Source organism: Danio rerio, chromosome 5, assembly GCF_049306965.1.
Source record: "Danio rerio strain Tuebingen ecotype United States chromosome 5, GRCz12tu, whole genome shotgun sequence".
Lineage (NCBI taxonomy): Eukaryota > Metazoa > Chordata > Actinopteri > Cypriniformes > Danionidae > Danio > Danio rerio.
The window spans coordinates 46,528,806-46,549,916 of NC_133180.1; the positions used below are offsets into that span (position 1 = coordinate 46,528,806).

General features: G+C 36.1%; 1 protein-coding gene across 1 annotated transcript in view; it reads right to left on the minus strand.

Annotated features, from left to right (window-relative positions):
- The window catches only part of npffr2a (neuropeptide FF receptor 2a), a 230,925-nt gene that overhangs the window by 52,929 nt on the left and 156,885 nt on the right, over positions 1-21,111 (minus strand). The gene's annotated exons all lie outside the window — the stretch shown is intronic.

The following is a 21,111-nucleotide window of genomic DNA, read 5'->3' on the forward strand; positions in this document are numbered from 1 at the left end:
CTCTGAACCTTGCTCCATTTTCTTTTTCCAGCTTACACACGTTTCTGTACTGTGCGTTTTACCTGTGTTCAAAATCAAGCACTGCTCTCAAGTACTGTTTTTTCCAAGTGCTTACACACATTTTCAAAATAGTGTCCCCCCTTTTTTTTCAAAACTCTACACATACAATTCTGAAGACCACACACACAAAATGCCTCACAGCTCCTTCAAAAATGAAACACTTTATTCAAAATGCCATAAACGCATATAAGAATGAAGCATTTGCAACAAATGCCAAACACATCTTTCATAATGGTAATGGTAATGGTAAACACTGTTTGGATATACCATGTAAACACAGCTTTTTACTCTTCCATGGACTTGTATCTACATTTTAGTAAAATGTTCTACAGTGACAGTAATCTGCTGAAAGGGGCAACAGGTACACTGTAAACAACAATGCAATGAATAAACAGAAAATATTCATTAGGCCAAACATTACTGGTGTATACAGTAGAACACAACAAAACCATAAACATGCTTATGTAAAAATGTATGTAACCAAAATTATATTCTCCAGATTTCAGCAAATATAGAGTATTATTCCTTTCTAGACGAAAGTAGAAAACGTGAATATGTGATAGGTACAAGTTTTTATTTTGGCCCAGAACAGCCCGGTGACCTATTACATTTGACCTATTTATAGGCCTATACTACAGTAAAGCAGTGATTGGTTAGTGATCAGTTGAGAAATTATTGTTTGTGTGTGACCGGGTCAATAAATGTAGCATTTTGATTGGTTGTGTTTGGAAAAAGAAGCAAGTAGCTCATAGTTAGATTTTTTTTGTGTGTGTTTTAGGTAGAGAATTCAAAAATTGTGCGACATAAAATGTTTTTTTGTGCATAAGCTGTTGTGTAAACTGTAAACCATTTAACAGAAAAGGCCCGATTATACACCCAGCGCAATGCGGGGCAAGGCGCAACACAATTGTTGTTTGCTAGTTTTAGCTTGCCACAAGAATCCTTTTGACGTTTTGCACCACGATGTTTAAATAGCAAATGCATTTGCGCTCATATGTGCGCCCATAGGCGTTCTGGTCTAAAAAAGGATGCATGTTAAGGCGCATTGCTGGCGCGTTGCAATTTTGTGGGACTAAAATAGACTGCACAATAGACCAGATGAGAAGAGGTCTAAAATCCAGTGCAGAGCACGTTAGTTGTGCGCCTCCTTACACACAGCTTAATCCACACAGAATTTACAGCAATACACAAATATCTTTACAAATGAAAAAGAATTAAAGTATTACAAAACATATTATTTTCTACATAAATATAAAAACCACAGCCTCCATGCCTTCTTCATCTCAGGGGGCTTTTTTTAGTTTATTCATGACAATTTGCTTTTGTATAATGTTATTACTATTATTAGTATTATTTATAATATGCATATTTAAATTTGTTTTATTAAAACAAGCTTAGATTTGTCCACATGTCAGGTTTTAGACCGTATGGGGCACAGCATGTGTATTTGGAAATAACTCTGTTTTTTTAGCACACTTCATTATTGGTGTTCATTTATTTGTTTGCTGGAAATTAGAACTGAATTAAGAAATAGTTTTGAAACTAATCTTTGCGCTTAACAAACAAAATTAATTATTAACAGACTAATGGATATCTGTGCATACAACATGTTTCCCTATCCACGAGAGTGAAAGTAAAAAAAGAGAATGCTCATCTCTCATCCTCGTGCTGCAGATGGTCTGTTTAAAAGGGTGGTCCACTATGATATCATATTTTAAACTTTAGTTGATGTGTAATGTAGCTGTGTGAACATAAACAACATCTCTGAATGTAAAAAAGTTCTAAGTTCAGTGCAAAGGAAGACCTTGGTTTGTACAGAGTTAGCTCAGCAAAACCTACAATGAACGAATTTTGGGGACTACAAAAAATAATTCCGGGACTTGTGAGATCACAAAAGTTCTTTTACCACGCACACAAACTGTGCAGCTAAGGGCTGTGGCTAGAGGCACTGTAACGTTATAGCAGAGAGAGCTAAAATGCGTCCAAACGCTGCTGTTTCCACAGAGCTTTGTCTGTTTCTGTATTTGGGCTTCCAAAGGACACGACATAAAGACAGAAGTGCTTACTGTTCAATATTAATTATGTTCCAGAGAATTATAAAATGCATAGCAAGCATGATTTGACAAAACAGCTCCAGAATCTCTCCCAGTTCAGTGCTGGATTCGGCTAAAATGTCCTCAAAGCTGTGAGCTACAACCTGTAATTATTTTTATTTGTTAAAATTTATCATGACATATACAGTGTCTAGCGTTAACGGTATGCTGTAGCAATTTTGTAAACAATGAGTAATGCTGTTTTGCACCCAAACAATTTAGCTACAAATTCATATTTATCAGTCAAACTGCTGTTAACACACACACACAAACACAATTCACCAGCACATTCGTGTCTCTCTATGTGTTTGCGACTTTGCTTTCCTTTGATTATTTTTAGGCAGCTTTTCATTGCGTTTTACATCTCAGATAATGAAGTCGCAAAAGATATGTGGATATTAGCCCACCTAACTCATGGTAGCAGCAGAAAAATAAATCAAGGCTCACACAGGTCACATCCAACATATTGTGCTTTATTCTTCTGTCACGATATATATTACAGAAAATAACTTAATCCGAGCATCAGAGAAAAAGAATGTCCCGCACATATGCGCTTGTCACAGAAAGTTCACACAGCCCATTTTCACTCGTTACAGACACTTGTCAGATTTTATTTTTGAGAGCAGGCAGGAGGTTGACTGACTGTTTACACAGAAGAAAAGCGTGTGCTTGTACGGGCGTGACGTGGAGCCGATCCGCGAATAGCAGCACATTATGAAGATGACCAATCAGAATCATTTAAGGGCTGTGTATAATCAAAGTGAGATTTATGAAAAAATAACATGATTTCCTTCAAGTGATACATGAGCACATATTGCTTTGCATCTTATTAACACAACCAGCGTTCAATTTTTTCACTTACAAAGCACACTATGTAAATAGCAAATGCGATATGACGCGACACAACAGACTCTTAAAGGGAATGGGAGATGAGACTCTGATTGTTTTATTCTCAAACACACCTATAACTCATTAAGAGAATATGCTCAACCCTGTAAGACCATGCATGGGGCAAAAAGTGGATTTTTCCATCGTTAAAATAGTAAAAGTGGATTTGGACATGCCCTAATGCTTCTGCGCCCTGCATTTGGATTTTGCGCCTGGATTATCAAAATAGAGCCCAAAACCTCATCTTTAAGCCCTATTTACGAAACCCTTGACTCCTTTAACAAAATGAAATGTTTTACTTGTGTTTAAAATCAAGCACTACTCTCAAATACACAAACTGATTAAAATGATATCCACTATCAAACAGTCAGTAAACAATTCAACACAAAACACATTTTTCAAAACATACAGTTATCAGGAAGTTTTAATCTCAATGATCAGGGCCAATTTGCTCATTGTATAGTATACAGCCTAAAATGCACTGTACTACAGCATACAATACTGAAAGGTACAAAAATCAAAGGAGGAAACATGTAATCAATTTACTTCTTTTTGTCTTTTGGCTGGGTCAGGCAAGAGCATTTTGTCCATATTACAAGCAATATTGAAGGAAGAAGCCTCTTGTGTGCCGTATCCAGCCCTAAAATGATTCCTCCTATATCACCACATGCTAAATCCATGACTTTCAACAGATCTACTCTGGTGTAGGGTTGTCTATCATACACTTGCCATCTCTAATAGGAGAAAAACTTCTCAATTAGATTCAGGAAAGGCGAGTACGGAGAGAAATACACTTTCATAAACTGCCCATTGCACTTGTTCTCTCACAATATTTCTTGTAGCTATGCTTAGACATTCTCTTTTCCACCTTCAACAACCTGTTTACTTGCTGAACTGGTTTATAATTGGTTGTCACATCATTTGAAAAACATGACATCAATTTTGAGTGATTGTGTTTAATTAATGACATCTTTTTTTTCTTTTTATATTTGATTGCTGCTACCTGTGTTTACCAGTATAAATGACTTGTGCGTTAAAGTGCTGAATGTGTTTTGACAATGAGAATGTGTTTAGAGTTTTGCTGAAAAGTCGAAGTAAGATCTGCACATACCATTTGAAATGGTTTAAGGTATTGACAACAGACTGCACAATTAGCTAAATGAGGTCAGGCAACTGAGAACATAGTTCAGCCAATGGATTTTAGTGTTTTAGCAAAACTGTAAATTGGTGGAACTGTATCTCCCTCTTCTTCTACTTGTTTTTGGCTATACGCATTGTGACACCAACAATGCTGTAGTTTAAAAATACCATTTTTAATTAAACTACTGTTTGGCAGTGTTGGTAAAACTGGAACCTGCAACCATCTGATGCTTTGATAAATGCCCCTCTGGTCTGTCTGATTGACTTTCCTTTTACCCCTATTTACACATTTAGGGGTATGTATAAGCACAGTATTTTTGTTTGTGTGTTGATTTGAACTTTCAATGGTGTTTCTTAAAAATTGCTTACTAAATATTATCTTGCACTGTGAGCCACAGATGTTTCTCTTAAAAACACTACAGTCTAAACTAACTAAAGGTGCACAACACGACAGAGCCCAGGACAGAGCGCATTGACAATGTGCTTGAGGAGTTGATGAAAGCATATCAGCACCAATCTTCAGATATCTCCATTTGAGCCTGAGCACACTCACAATTCTGGCAGTAAGAGATCAGCAAATGATCTCTTTAACAACCTGCTATCACATTGGATTCTGGCCATCTCAGCATAATATCTCTTTCTGACATTTCTACAAAGTTCACTATGCAGTGAACAAGCATTGCTGACAGTCAATTGCAAAAAAACTAAAATAAAAATTTAAATCTATACTCCGACTACATCTCAAATTGCACACTATACTATAAAATAAAATAAACATTCCTGAATTCACTGTCCTCATAATAAAGAAGACAAAAGTGCCTGAAGGACTTATGAGATTCTGAAATGTGAAGTGTGAATTAATTAGGTCCAGATTACTTTTTTCTTTCTGCACACAGTCAATATGAGTCTGGAGGGCAGTCATTAGCATTGCATTTATTTGCCATGAAAGAGACAGCTCTAAAGTTATTTTACAAGTCTAAATTGACGTTACAAACTCTTTCATGGATCTCTTGAATACTTGATTCTGATTGGTCTGACCACAATATTCAAAGGTTATTCTCAAATAACACATAGATAACACTGCCACGCTCATGAAAATAATAATACAAAAGATGAATCCAAGATGCAAGTGTGTTTATTGACCGGTGGTCAAAAATGATAGAGTAATGGAGTCCAAAAACAGTGTAAACAAAAGGTCATAAGATGTGACAAAATGTGAACCAATCACATCCAGAAGTAAGCTGATAACTAGGCAAACAGACCAGATATCGGGAGTCCTGACAAGGCACAGAGTAACATGAACAAACAATAACAAACTGACAATGTACTGTAACAAAGGACTGCTGTTCAGATATAGCCGTGGTACTTCGTGGATCAGACCAGCTAATCGGCATAGCATTAAACCATGGGACCACAACCACACTGACACGTCACAACAATGCACATGGAGAAAGCAAAACATAAACAACTCAGAAAATTCCAAAAGTGTGCACACATCTACAATCGTGACAAACACAGGCTCATCTGGATACTTTCATTCATCTTGGCCATTAGTGAATATTCATATGCCTCTCTATCGCTTTTATTGACACTTTAGCATCATATTCTTGTGACTGAATAACAAGAAAGTTAGCTTAGTCTGCATCCAGTGTCAGGGTTCTTCCACTCTGGGACCTGTTTAATCTCTAACTCTCTACCACACGTGTCCTACACCACCCAACCCGCTCCGAACTGGTATCGAACCGGCGACCTTCCGCATGGGAGTCGGGTGCTCTACCAAGGAGGCTAAAGACCATGGCCTCTAGCATCTGTCGCTAGAGCACCTTTAGAGGTCAGAGGAGTGAGGTTTACCTGCACAGCACTTACTAGCTGGCCTCCGATACACTCACCCACCTAAACCTCACTCCCATCCGGGTCACGGCACCAATGTAACCCCGCCGGTCCTACACCACCCAACCCGTTTCAAGCTGGTATCGAACCAGTGACCTATCTCATGGCCTCTGTTACACACACATTGTGATAAATCTATAAAAATAAATATTTGACAGTTTTTCTTTCCTTAAAATGGCTTAACTTGAAGAGCTAAAAATGTTTTGGTGGGGGGAAAAAATAATTTTTTAAAGTACTTTATGAAATGTTTTCATATGGCAACAGCGTCCAACAGAGGATCTAACTTAGAAATTTCAAATTTAAAACTTTCCTTATAATTAATCATTTTGTTTTTTGAAATTATTTGTTTGGTGTTGCAGTATATAAGCTTTACACAGAACTTATAAATGACACCTTATACATACTTTCCAACAACTCATAGTCCAACAGCTTTCATTTATTCCATTATTTTTTGCTGAATATTATTAAAAACAAACATACAAACATACATATATAATGTATACAACATACAATAAATATACTTATGTTCCCCAGTAAATATTATAACAAATAACTAACAAGTCTAGTTTATCCAGATGCATCAGAATAATGTAGCTACTAGCTAACAATATTTATATATTATATACTATACTACACCTGTTTTATCTGCCTCTGAGCTAACTTACCTGAACTGTCTCCATCACTGCTCTATCAAATGTCCAGTCTGCATCATTCTTATGTTCACATAAACTAATCTCACCCTCACTTTCATCTGCAGGAACAGCCAGTTCTGTCCTTTTCTTCTTTCACTTACCATAGAACATGGTGGTGCTTGCTAATACACTGTTCCCTCTATTCATATCTGTTCAAAAGTAGTACTGCCATTAAAACAAGACTTTACCCATAAAGCAAATGCCATTAACACATGACTAATCGACATTATATTACTAGCTTTCATGTTGTTATTGTTACAACTTAAAAGTTCACAGCTGACCTTGTCAGCTAGCTAACCCATTGCAATTTATTGCATGTTCCACTATTGCACAGTGTTGTCATTTGGCAACACATACATTTGATCGATTAACAAATAAACTCACTTGATTAAAAAAAATAGTTGTGAATATGTCATCATAACCTACTGAAAGTGATGTTTAACATTTTTTGTGGATCTGACATAATTTGATCCTTTCTTTTTATTGACGTTTACATTTGCATTAAGCAACTACTCACAATAAACACCAGTCAGTCAGAAATTGCACTACAGAAAAACACAGCATGTCATTTGACTTTACCAAAGCACATCAGTGGCTACACTAAGGTCTTCTCTTTCCAACAAAAAAATTATGATGGTCTTAAAGAAACAGTGGCAGGGACATGAACATATGCATCATGTTATGCCATATGGTTCCACGGTGCAGTAGAGGGTTAAGAATAGAACATTTGAACTAACTTTGATATTTTTTTCTGTTTCAGTTGATTTTTATTATTTTTTTATTAAAATTTTATTTATTATTTTCCCCCAACATATTCATTTGGGTGTAAAAAATTTTTGACTTTGAGTTTATTTTTTTGTTAGATTAGTTCAACATTTTGCTCATCATTCTTTCATTTTCTTTTCAACTTAGTCCCTTTATTCATCCAGGGTCACCACAGCGGAATGAACTGCCAACTTATCCAGCACGTTTTACGCAGCGGATGCCTTTCAAGCTGCAACCCATGACTGGGAAACACTCATACACATACAGTATATGAATGACAAAATTTTGTGGTATTTTGGGAGCAAATTAAAAATCCCTTAGCGTGCACGGCTCTTTGTAGCCATTATTTTAAACTTACTGTGCTGAATTTAAGCACATTTTGAATGTTACAGGGTGCCTGCAATGCATAAAAACTTTTCCTTGCGAGCAACATTTGGCAGTTAGCGCGTATTCTCTCTATCTCGCATGCAAGCACAATTTCAATGTATTGTGACAAATATTTAATTAAACATTAATAGGTCTAAATAATGGCCTATTTTTAAAAATGTACAATTTCCTGTCAGCCTCCTTTCTTGCTTTTTTGCAAGCTGTACTGTTGTTTTTGATTATTATGTTTAATTTGTTATGTTTGAGCTCAAAAACCAATACGGCTCACTCGCTGTGAACAGCTGTGTCTCATTTCAGAGCTCTTTCAGTTATCATAGTCCATGGTAGCACACAACATAATCGATGTATCTATGCTCGACCCTCAAGGTTTTACGACAGTAACATGCACGAGCAGTTATCTAGATTATTTAAACTGAACTCAAATTAGTTAGATCAAATGATCTTCAACTTACTGTTATGGAACCAATTTAAGCATGGACGTTTAGTTCAGCTGAAGTCAGGTTTTCAACTTTAATCCTCGCTTTTCTAAACACCTTTTATGAAACAGCCCCCTGGTCTTGTATATTCTTGTTTTGGTGGCAGAGTCCAGACACTAGTTCTGTCTTGTCCTGTATGTTGTGCTCGGCTTGAGTTTTCTTGGATCGAGCACTCTTTTTCTGTCATTGTGTCTCTGTATGGCGCTGTCGTGAGCATGCTCAGACCATGCTAGCTCCTGCGGGCGTGCAAGTTCTCTTGTTTGTTCTTTGTTCTATTGGCATGACGCTGTTTCAGATCAAACATGCACATTGCATATGTGTGAGTGCACGGTAAGGTGTTTCCATCTATTGTGTGCTTGTGTCTTGAATCTGTTTATGTTGTCTAAGCACTTGGCTCAGTGTTAACATTATGGCTGCAGGCTTCAGTGTTGTGCTCTAGTGTTGTCTTGTGAACAGGCGGCTAATGAGTTCTCTCATTGGCTGCGTTTTTGACCTGATTTACGCAAGCACATGACTTGTAGTGTTTTCTTGTGTTATGCGCTCTCCTATCTATTGTCTAGTCCCACCCTTGTTAACCCATTATTAGTTTACTATGTTCAACTGTTTGTGTGTTAATTATTTCTGCTTATAGTCTCCTCATGTATGCTGTCTTGTGCCAGTTCATCTTCGTTTATATCCCATCCTGTCATGTTCTTCAGTCCTGATTCCTGCCAGCCTGCACAGTGAAGTTTGTTTGTGTATTTATTTGTTTTGGTAATGTTTCCCCCTTGGGGTAGTTTGTTTTGCATTTGTTTTTTTTTATTATTATTATAAATAAACACTTTTTATCTCAACACTTGGACTTCATTTATTTCCCCCTACAACAACCAAGACATCCAGCCTTACTGCAAGCTTTGCATTAAATTAAAGATTTAGTAAATTATTACAGCTTTTTCGTATAAAGTTTGATACTTTTGTATTAAGCAGTCATTACAAAAGAGTGATAATGCACTCTTTGTGATCTATAGCCATGCAGTGATAATGCACAACTAGCATTAATTTTTAGAGAATAAAGCCCTCCAGTCTTACACAACAGCCATCTGCTTCATGTCAGGCTGCTGATAAGCCTGTTGGGCCTAATTCTGTTAGAACAACCAGCTAGTTGTGTCTTTCTTAGCCCTAGAAGTGATAACGTCTAATTTTCTGTTTTCAGACATTCTAGTGAGGTTAATTAGACTTTTTTGTTTTGTTTTACCTTATAATGGTGTTCCAATTTTCAAGGCCAGGTCATTCGAGAGAACAAATTAGAGCCTTAATGAATGGTTTATTCTATGAACAGGGCCTCTGAGTGCATCTCGCACAAAAGCATACTGAAAGACTAGCTCTCTCATTTCCTGCAATCTCTCACATTCTTGTTCAGCAAGCAGACCTCTATGCCCTTTTATGTAAGCTGCATTGTACAAATGTTTCTATAGGACACAGGATACAATTGGCAATAAGCAGATAAGGATGTTATGTCAGGTCAGTATAATTGCTCATATAACTTGATTAACTTTAAGTTATTCAAGTTTTATATTCCCCATCCAATCCAACTGATCAATCAATTATTCTATTTGTTCGTCTGTCTATCTATCTGTCAATCCAATTTAATAGGCTATATGCCCAGGGACTTTTAAACTTGAATGAGCCCTCTAAGGCGCTTCCACTGAACTGGCCATCATAAAGTCATGCATTTAATATCTGGTTTGTTAAGAATCAGTGAATTTCGCTGCCTAATTGAGATACAACCCAGCATTTTTTGTTTTTAAAATATGTGCAATAGATGTCTAACAGAGGTCTAAACATAGTCATCTTGGCTAAAACAAGGCTAAGTTTGGGCTGTAGGTGAAAATCTAATAGACATCTAAGATTAGACCAAAACTAGACTAGTCATCAAATAAACAGAAATGAATGTCTACACATATAAAGTCTGTCTTATCTGTCTATTTGACTAGTTTTGAGTTATTCTTAAATGTATATTAGATTTTCACTGACAGCCTAAGTGTAGCCTTGTGTTGGCAAAGCTGCCTATGACCCAATCCCAATTCTACCCCTTAAGCCCTTTCCCTTTACCCCTACCCCTTGTTTTGCGCGTGCATGCCAAGGGCTAGGGGTGTCCCAATTTTCTTTAGCCCTTCGAACAAGGATTTTTCAGGACCACACTCAAAACCAAGAGGTAGGAAATAAAGTATTACGAATTTTTACGACGAACAGACACGTTTTAATATATTCATGACCGTGTTCATGCTTTACCGTCATGCTTTAAGAAAAAAAAAAAAACGCTAAAGAAACTCTAAATCGATCTATAATCCCTAATAATAACTCCTGTACAGCAGTTCCACAACATTCTGACAATCAAAAAAAAATAAATAGAATTGGGATTGGGCCTATGTTTAAATGACAATTAGACTTCTATTAAACAACAAAATTGTTTGCTGGAAATAAAAACCAAGCTCTGGCAGGAGCAAAGCTGAAGTGCGTGGAGTCCTGTGCTGTATGTGGTGGGTGGTGAATGATGAGCATCTGCTGGGTTTCTTTAGGTGGGAGCAATTTGAGTGATTGTAAGTTTTGAAAGCATCGCACGATCATCATCCACGTCTAAATTTGGTGCTGAGAAAGCCCTATACGCTGATGGCGATGATACGAAAGACATTAGATGGAGGATTGGAGAAAGGATCTATCATTAAATTGTTGTCGGTTTCCTTTTTGATTAATAGATCCACTGTTTCAGGTTCTGTGAGTGCGGACTAGAGGTTAGGGTAAACAAGTTTACTGGAAGGAAGAGACAAAACACCGAAATGGAATCCATGAGACCTGAAATAAGATAAAGGATCTGGGTGGTTATGTATTTCGGAAGACAGAATATTGAGGAATATCCTCGCCCCTTTGCCATATAGTCTAAAAGAAGCCATGCAGTGCAGTGCATATAATGATACTGTGTCTAATCTTTTCCAGTATTAATGAAAATGTAGAGATGTATATAACTATTCCAGAAAATCCTATACGTTTGTTAAATATGTATTTATTTGTTTTGTTAATTTTGTTATTTCTCTACAAGTAAGCTTCCAAAAGTATGAACTATTTACAAACAATATTTAATAACCATGTATTTATTCATGTAATTTGTAGTAATATAAAAAGAAAGATACTGCGTGTTTTCTTCAGTTAAAAACTGGAAATGGGAAATGCAGTTATTTATTGATTGATTGATTGATTGATTGATTAAAATATTTAAATATTTGTTATTTATTTGTTTTTTTGTTTTTCATGTTGTGCCATGACGGACATGTTGAATTCCATCAATTCAAATTCATTTTCTGTATGTATGACCCTTTACTTTGTTAAGTAAATCATCATTTGCTGAATATTTGCAATTGGTAAAGGATTTTGTTTTGTTATTCACAACTACCTGTCCTGGAGATTTGATAAGGAAGTGTCTGCTAGCAAGACAAATGTCTATGTATATGCTCTGAAATACAAAAGTGGACTATTAAACTTCTTTAGAATGACTTAGGAATATAAAGCAATGTTTTTGAGTCTGGGGCAACGTTATTTATTTTTGACAGTATGTGATTAGAAAGCTAACAGACTAATAAAATATGCTAGATGTTAGTAAGCAACCTGCACTAAGTTAATCACATGCCCAAAAGAATCAAAGCAAAAAAATTAAAATAATAAATCGTTGAGCACAGCCAGACTAAAAAAAAAAAATTACAAACTTGATTAATTTATTTATACCCTTCATTGTCTGATTTCACCACAGCTGAATTGTTTTGCTTGTCATGTTAATTAAGCCTTTTGTATAAATAAGAAGAATAGGGGGGGTTAAAGATTAAACTAATGAGCTGGGCAGCATATGCCATTATTATTATAATAACATAAATTGAGTAGAATGAAATTTAAACCATAGACTTAGATGATGAAAAATGTTTGTTTTAGAATTTAAAAGTGTCAGAGCTCTCTCATTTCTTTCAGATGGCAATGAGATTTCAGCCTATTTATAGGGTATAAACAGCCAGATGATCTTGCATAAGGTCTTGTGATTTACTATGCCAAGGTGTCGACCTGCCATCTGGCCATGATCACAGAAACCTCAATAAGGCTTCAGTTGCTTCTCTTTGAAGCTGCTGTTTCGAATAACATAGTCTCATACTCAATACAGAAGGAGGATGAGTAAAAGATAATGCCTGTGACATGGTCTGATAATTTGTTGACATTTTACACAATGACAGCTAATTATATTAGCTAGTGAAAGCCAACATGCTGCTTGCTGCTTAAAAGTGTTCTATGTGTGTTTTTGATTTTTCTAAAGCATCAAAATGTATTATATGTTTGCAAATATTTAAGAAAAAAGTCAGCATACATATATATCTGAAAAACAAAGATAAAGTGAAAGTTTTGCACTGTAAAAAAATATCCCCCACAGTAAGATATGCTGTGTTGAATAAACTCTTAAAGAGTTAAATTTAACACTGCATGTGAGTGTATTTGGTCCCATTCAGAATTGGTGTTAAATTAACACTTTTCGTTGTGTTATATATTCAGAGTAAAATTAACTTGATTTTGAGTAAAATTTAACACTGGTCAACACTGAAAATTGTTAAGCTGTTTTACTCTATCAACAAATTACTCTTACTGGTGTTCCTTAATTTAACACCACACAGAAATGAACTCAGGTTAAATTTTAATACATCACTAATAAAGAGTCGATTTACAACCCATATGGTGTTGCTTTAACTGTCATTATTTCACTCTGGATCCTGGACCATCAGGATTCAAATTCACTAATGTTGATCCTGAACCAGCAAGATAAAAATTTACTGATGTTGATCCTGGACTATCAAGAGACAAATTCAGTTATATTGATCCTGGACCATCAAGATTCTAATTTACAGATGTTGATCCTGGACCATCAAGATTAATTTTCAGTGATGTTTATCCTGGACCATCAACTTCTAACTTACAGATGTTGTTCCTGGACCAACAAGATGAAAATTGACAGATGTTGATCCTGGACCATCAAGATCAAATTCACAGATGTTGATCCTGGACCATCAAAATTCTAATTTACAAATGTTAATCCTGGACCATCAATTTTAAAATTCAGTGATGTTGATCCTGGACCATCAAGAAGATAAATTCACTGATGTTGATCCTGGACCATCAAAAATAAAATTCAGGTGATGTTGATCTTGGATCATCAAGATTCAAATCCAGTGATGTTGATCCTGGACCATCAAGATGAAAATTTACAAATGTTGATCCTGGACCATCAAGATTAAAATTCAATGATGTTGATTCTGGACCATCAAGATTCAAATTCACGTATGTTGATCCTGGACCATGAAGATTCAGATTCATTGATGTTGATCCTGGACCATCAAGATTCATATTTACTGATGTTGATCCTGGACCATCAAGATTCATATTCACTATTGTTGATCCTGGACCATCAAGACACAAATTCAGTTATAGTGATCCTGGACCATCAAGATTCTAATTTACAGATGTTGATATTGGACCATCAAGATTGAAATTCACTAATGTTGATCCCGGACCATCAAGATTAATTTTCAGTGATGTTGATCCTGGACCATCAACTTCTAACTTACAGCTGTTGCTCATGGACCAACAAGATGAAAATTGACAGATGTTGATCCTGGACCATCAAGATTAAAATTCAGTGATGCTGATCCTGGACCATCAAAATTAAAATTTAAAGATGTTGATCCTCGACCATCAAGATTTAAATTCACGTATGTTGATCCTGGACCATCAAGATGATAAATTCACTGAAATTGATCCTGGACCATCAAGATTCAAATTTACAGATGTTGATCCTGGACCGTCAATATTCAAATTCAGTGATGTTGATCCTGGACCATTAAGATGATAAATTCACTGATGCTGATCCTGGACCATCAAAATTTAAATTCAGTGGTGTTGATCGTGGACCATCAAGATTGAAATTCACTAATGTTGATCCTGGACATTCAAGATTAATTTTCAGTGATGTTGATCCTGGACCATCAAGACAAAAATTCACTGATGTTGATCCTGGACCATCAATAAACAAATTCACTAAAATTGATCCTGGACCATTAAAACTCAAATTCAGTGATGTTCATCCTGGAATATCAACATTTTAATTTAAAGATGTTGATCCTGGTCTATCAGGATTCAAATTCACTGATGTTGATCCTGTACCAATAAGAATAAGTTTACTGATGTTGATCCTGGACCATCAAGATCAAATTCACAGATGTTGATCCTGGACCATCAAGATTAAAACTCAATGTTGATCCTGGACCATCAAGATTCGAATTCACTTATGTTGATCCTGGACCATCAAGAATAAAATTAACTGATGTTGATCCTGGACCATCAAGATTCAAATTCAAAGATGTTGATCCTGGACCATCAAAATTCAAATTCAAAGATGTTGATCCTGGACCATCAAGATTCAAATTCACTGACGTTGATCCTGGACCATCAAGATTTAAATTCACTGATGTTGATCCTGGGCCATCAAGATAAAAATTCACTGATGTTGATCCTGGACCATTAAGATTAAAATTTACTAATGTTGATTCTGAACCATCAAGATTCAAATTCACGTATGTTGATCCTGGACCATCAAGATTCAGATTCACTGATGTTGATCCTGGACCATCAAGATTCATATTTACTGATGTTGATTCTGGACCATCAAGATTCATATTCACTTATGATGATCCTGGACCATCAAGCTTAAAATTCAATGATGCTGATCCTTGACCATCAATATTAAAATTCACTGATGTTAATCCAGGACAATCAACGTTCTAATTTACAGATGTTGATCCTGGTCTATCAAGATTCAAATTCACTGATGTTGATCCTGTACCAATAAGAATAAGTTTACTGATGTTGATCCTGGACCATCAAGATTCTAATTTACAGATGTTGATCCTGGTCTATCAGGATTCAAATTCACTGATGTTGATCCTGGTCTATCAAGGTTAAAATTCACTGATGTTGATCCTGGACCATCAAGATTCTAATTTACAGATGTTGATCCTGGTCTATCAGGATTCAAATTCACTGATGTTGATCCTGTACCAATAAGAATAAGTTTACTGATGTTGATCCTGGACCATCAAGATCAAATTCACTGATGTTGATCCTGGTCTATCAAGATTAAAATTCACTAATGTTAATCCTGGACCATCAAGATAAAAATTCACTGATGTTGATCTTGGACCATCAAGAATAAAATTCAGTGATGTTGATCCTGGATAATCAAGAGTAGAATTCAATGATGTTGATCCTGGACCATCAAGATTCAAATTCACGTATGTTGATCTTGGACCATGAAGATTCAGATTCATTGATGTTGATCCTGGACCATCAAGATTCATATTTACTGATGTTGATCCTGGACCATCAAGAGTCAAATTCACTATTGTTGATCCTGGTCTATCAAGATTCAAATTCACTGATGTTGATTCTGGACCATCCAGATGAAAATTTACTGATGTTGATTCTTGACCATCAAAATTAAAATATGCAGATGTTGATCCAGGACCATCAAGATAAAAATTCAGTGATGTTAATCCAGGAAAATCAAGAGTAAAATTCACTGAAATTGATCCTGGACCATCAAGATTAAAATTTACAGATGTTGATCCTGGACCATCAAGATTCAAATTCACTTATGTTGATCCTGGACCATCAAGATTCAACTTCACTAATGTTGATCCTGGACCATCAAGCTTAAAATTCAGTGATGCTGATCCTGGACCATCAAGATTCAAATTCAAGTACAGTATGTTGATCCTGGACCATCAAGATTCAGATTCACTGATGTTGATCCTGGACCATCAAGATTCAAATTCACTAATGTTGATCCTGGACCATCAAGCTTAAAATTCACTGATGTTGATCCTTCACCATCAAAATTCAAATTCACTGATGTTGATCCTGGACCATCAAGATTTAAGAGTAAAATTCACTGGTGTTGATCCTGGACCATCAAGAGTAAAATTCACTGATGTTGATCCTGGACCATCAAGAGTAAAATTCACTGATGTTGATCCTGGACCATCAAGAATAAAATTCACTGATGTTGATCCTGGACCATCAATATTCAAATATAAAGATGTTGATCCTGAACCATCAAGATTCAAATTCAAAGATGTTGATCCTGGACAATCAAGATTTCAATTCACTGATGCTGATCCTGGACCATCAAGATTCAAATTTTTGTGATGTTGATCCTGGACCATCAAAAGAAATATTGACTGACATTGATCCTGGACTATTAAGATTAAAATTCACTGATGTTGATCCTTCACCATCAAGATTCAAATTCAGTGGTATTGATCCTGGACCATCAAAATTCAAATTCAGTGATGTTAATCCTGGACCATCAAGATTAAAATTTAATGACGTTGATCCTGGACCATCAAGATTCAAAATCACTGATGTTGGTCCTGGGCCATCAAGATTCGAATTCACTGATGTTGATCCTGGACCATCAAGATTCAATCTCAAAGATGTTGATCCTGGACCATCAAGATTCAAATTCAAAGATGTTGATCCTGGACCATCAAAATTCAAATATAAAGATGTTGATCCTGGACCATCAAGATTCAAATTCAAAGATGTTGATCCTGGACCATCAAGACTTGAATTCACTGATGCTGATCCTGGACCATCAAAACTCAAGAGTAAAATTCACTGGTGTTGATCCTGGACCATCAAGATTTCAATTCACTGATGCTGATCCTGGACCATCAAGATTCAAATTTAGTGATGTTGATCCTGGACCATCAAAAGAAATATTCACTGACATTGATCCTGGACTATCAAGATTAAAATTCACTGATGTTGATCCTTCACCATCAAGATTCAAATTCAGTGATGTTAATCCTGGACCATCAAGATTAAAATTTAATGATGTTGATCCTGGACCATCAAGATTCAAAATCACTGATGTTGGTCCTGGGCCGTCAAGATTCGAATTCATTGATGTTGATCCAGGACCATCAAGATTCAAATATAAAGATGTTGATCCTGGACCATCAAGATTCAAATTCAAAGATGTTGATCCTGGACCATCAAAATTCAAATATAAAGATGTTGATCCTGGACCATCAAGATTCAAATTCAAAGATGTTGATCCTGGACCATCAAGATTTGAATTCACTGATGCTGATCCTGGACCATCAAGATTCAAATTCAGTGGTATTGATCCTGGAGCATCAAAATTTAAATTCACTGATGTTGATCCAGGACCATCAAGATTCGAATTGAGTGATGTTGATCCTGGACCATCAAAATTCAAGAGTAAAATTCACTGGTGTTGATCCTGGACCATCAAGAGTAAAATTCACTGATGTTGATCCTGGACCATCAAGAATAAAATTTACTGATGTTGATCCTGGACCATCAAGATGATAAATTCACTGATGTTGATCCTAGATAATCAAGAGTAAAATTCACCGATGTTGATCCTGGACAATCAAACTTGTAATTTACAGATGTTGATCCTAGCCATCAAGATGAAAATTTAGAGATGTTGATCCTAGACAATCAAGATAAAAATTCAGTGATGTTAATCCTGGACCATCAAGATTAAAATTTAATGACGTTGATCCTGGACCATCAAAATTCAAAATCACTGATGTTGGTCCTGGGCCATCAAGATTCGAATTCACTGATGTTGATCCTGGACCATCAAGATTCAAATTTAGTGATGTTGATCCTGGACCATCAAAAGAAATATTCACTGACATTGATCCTGGACCATCAAGATTAAAATTCACTGATGTTGATCCTTCACCATCAAAATTCAAATTCACTGATGTTGATCCTGGACCATCAAAATTCAAGAGTAAAATTCACTGGTGTTGATCCTGGACCATCAGGAGTAAAATTCACTGATGTTGATCCTGGACCATCAAGAATAAAATTCACTGATGTTGATCCTGGACCATCAAGATTCAAATATAAAGATGTTGATCCTGGACCATCAAGATTCAAATTCAAAGATGTTGATCCTGGACCAACAAGATTTGAATTCAGTGATGTTGATCCTGGACCATCAAAATTCAAGAGTAAAATTCACTGGTGTTGATCCTGGACCATCAAGAGTAAAATTTACTGATGTTGATCCTGGACCATCAAGAGTAAAATTCACTGATGTTAATCCTGGACCATCAAGAATAAAATTTACTGATGTTGATCCTGGACCATTAAGATGATAAATTCACTGATGTTGATCCTGGATAATCAAGAGTAAAATTCACCGATGTTGATCCTGGACAATCAAACTTGTAATTTACAGATGTTGATCCTGGACCATCAAGATTCAAAATCACTGATGTTGGTCCTGGGCCATCAAGATTCGAATTCACTGATGTTGATCCTGGACCATCAAGATTCAAATTCAAAGATGTTGATCCTGGACCATCAAGATTCAAATTTAGTGATGTTGATTCTGGACCATCAAAAGAAATATTCACTGACATTGATCCTGGACCATCAAGATTAAAATTCACTGATGTTGATCCTTCACCATCAAAATTCAAATTCACTGATGTTGATCCTGGACCATCAAGATTCGAATTCAGTGATGCTGATCCTGGACCATCAAAATTCAAGAGTAAAATTCACTGGTGTTGATCCTGGACCATCAAGAGTAAAATTCACTGATGTTGATCCTGGATCATCAAGAGTAAAATTTAATGTTGTTGATCCTGGATTATCAAGAGTAAAATTCAACGATGTTGATCCTGGACAATCAAACTTGTAATTTACAGATGTTGATCCTGGGCCATCAAGATGAAAATTTACAGATGTTGATCCTGGACAATCAAGATTAAAATTCAGTGATGTTAATCCTGGACCATCAAGATTAAAATTTAATGACGTTGATCCTGGACCATCAAGATTCAAAATCACTGATGTTGTTCCTGGACCATCAAGATTCGAATTCACTGATGTTGATCCTGGACCATCAAGATTCAAATATAAAGATGTTGATCCTGGACCATCAAGATTCAAATTCAAAGATGTTGATCCTGGACCATCAAGATTCAAATATAAAGATGTTGATCTTGGACCATCAAGATTCAAATTCAAAGATGTTGATCCTGGACCATCAAGAATTAAATTCAGTGATGCTGATCCTGGACCATCAAAATTCAAGAGTAAAATTCACTGGTGTTGATCCTGGACCATCAAGAGTAAAATTCACTGATGTTGATCCTGGACCATCAAGATTCAAAATCACTGATGTTGGTCCTGGGCCGTCAAGATTCGAATTCATTGATGTTGATCCAGGACCATCAAGATTCAAATATAAAGATGTTGATCCTGGACCATCAAGATTCAAATTCAAAGATGTTGATCCTGGACCATCAAGATTTGAATTCACTGATGCTGATCCTGGACCATCAAGATTCAAATTCAGTGGTATTGATCCTGGAGCATCAAAATTTAAATTCACTGATGTTGATCCAGGACCATCAAGATTCGAATTGAGTGATGTTGATCCTGGACCATCAAAATTCAAGAGTAAAATTCACTGGTGTTGATCCTGGACCATCAAGAGTAAAATTCACTGATGTTGATCCTGGACCATCAAGAATAAAATTTACTGATGTTGATCCTGGACCATCAAGATGATAAATTCACTGATGTTGATCCTAGATAATCAAGAGTAAAATTCACCGATGTTGATCCTGGACAATCAAACTTGTAATTTACAGATGTTGATCCTAGCCATCAAGATGAAAATTTAGAGATGTTGATCCTAGACAATCAAGATAAAAATTCAGTGATGTTAATCCTGGACCATCAAGATTAAAATTTAATGACGTTGATCCTGGACCATCAAGATTCAAAATCACTGATGTTGGTCCTGGGCCATCAAGATTCGAATTCACTGATGTTGATCCTGGACCATCAAGATTCAAATTTAGTGATGTTGATCCTGGACCATCAAAAGAAATATTCACTGACATTGATCCTGGACCATCAAGATTAAAATTCACTGATGTTGATCCTTCACCATCAAAATTCAAATTCACTGATGTTGATCCTGGACCATCAAGATTCGAATTCAGTGATGTTGATCCTGGACCATCAAAATTCAAGAGTAAAATTCACTGGTGTTGATCCTGGACCATCAGGAGTAAAATTCACTGATGTTGATCCTGGACCATCAAGAATAAAATTCACTGATGTTGATCCTGGACCATCAAGATTCAAATATAAAGATGTTGATCCTGGACCATCAAGATTCAAATTCAAAGATGTTGATCCTGGACCATCAAGATTTGAATTCAGTGATGTTGATCCTGGACCATCAAAATTCAAGAGTAAAATTCACTGGTGTTGATCCTGGACCATCAAGAGTAAAATTTACTGATGTTGATCCTGGACCATCAAGAGTAAAATTCACTGATGTTAATCCTGGACCATCAAGAATAAAATTTACTGATGTTGATCCTGGACCATCAAGATGATAAATTCACTGATGTTGATCCTGGATAATCAAGAGTAAAATTCACCGATGTTGATCCTGGACAATCAAACTTGTAATTTACAGATGTTGATCCTGGACCATCAAGATTCAAAATCACTGATGTTGGTCCTGGGCCATCAAGATTCGAATTCACTGATGTTGATCCTGGACCATCAAGATTCAAATTC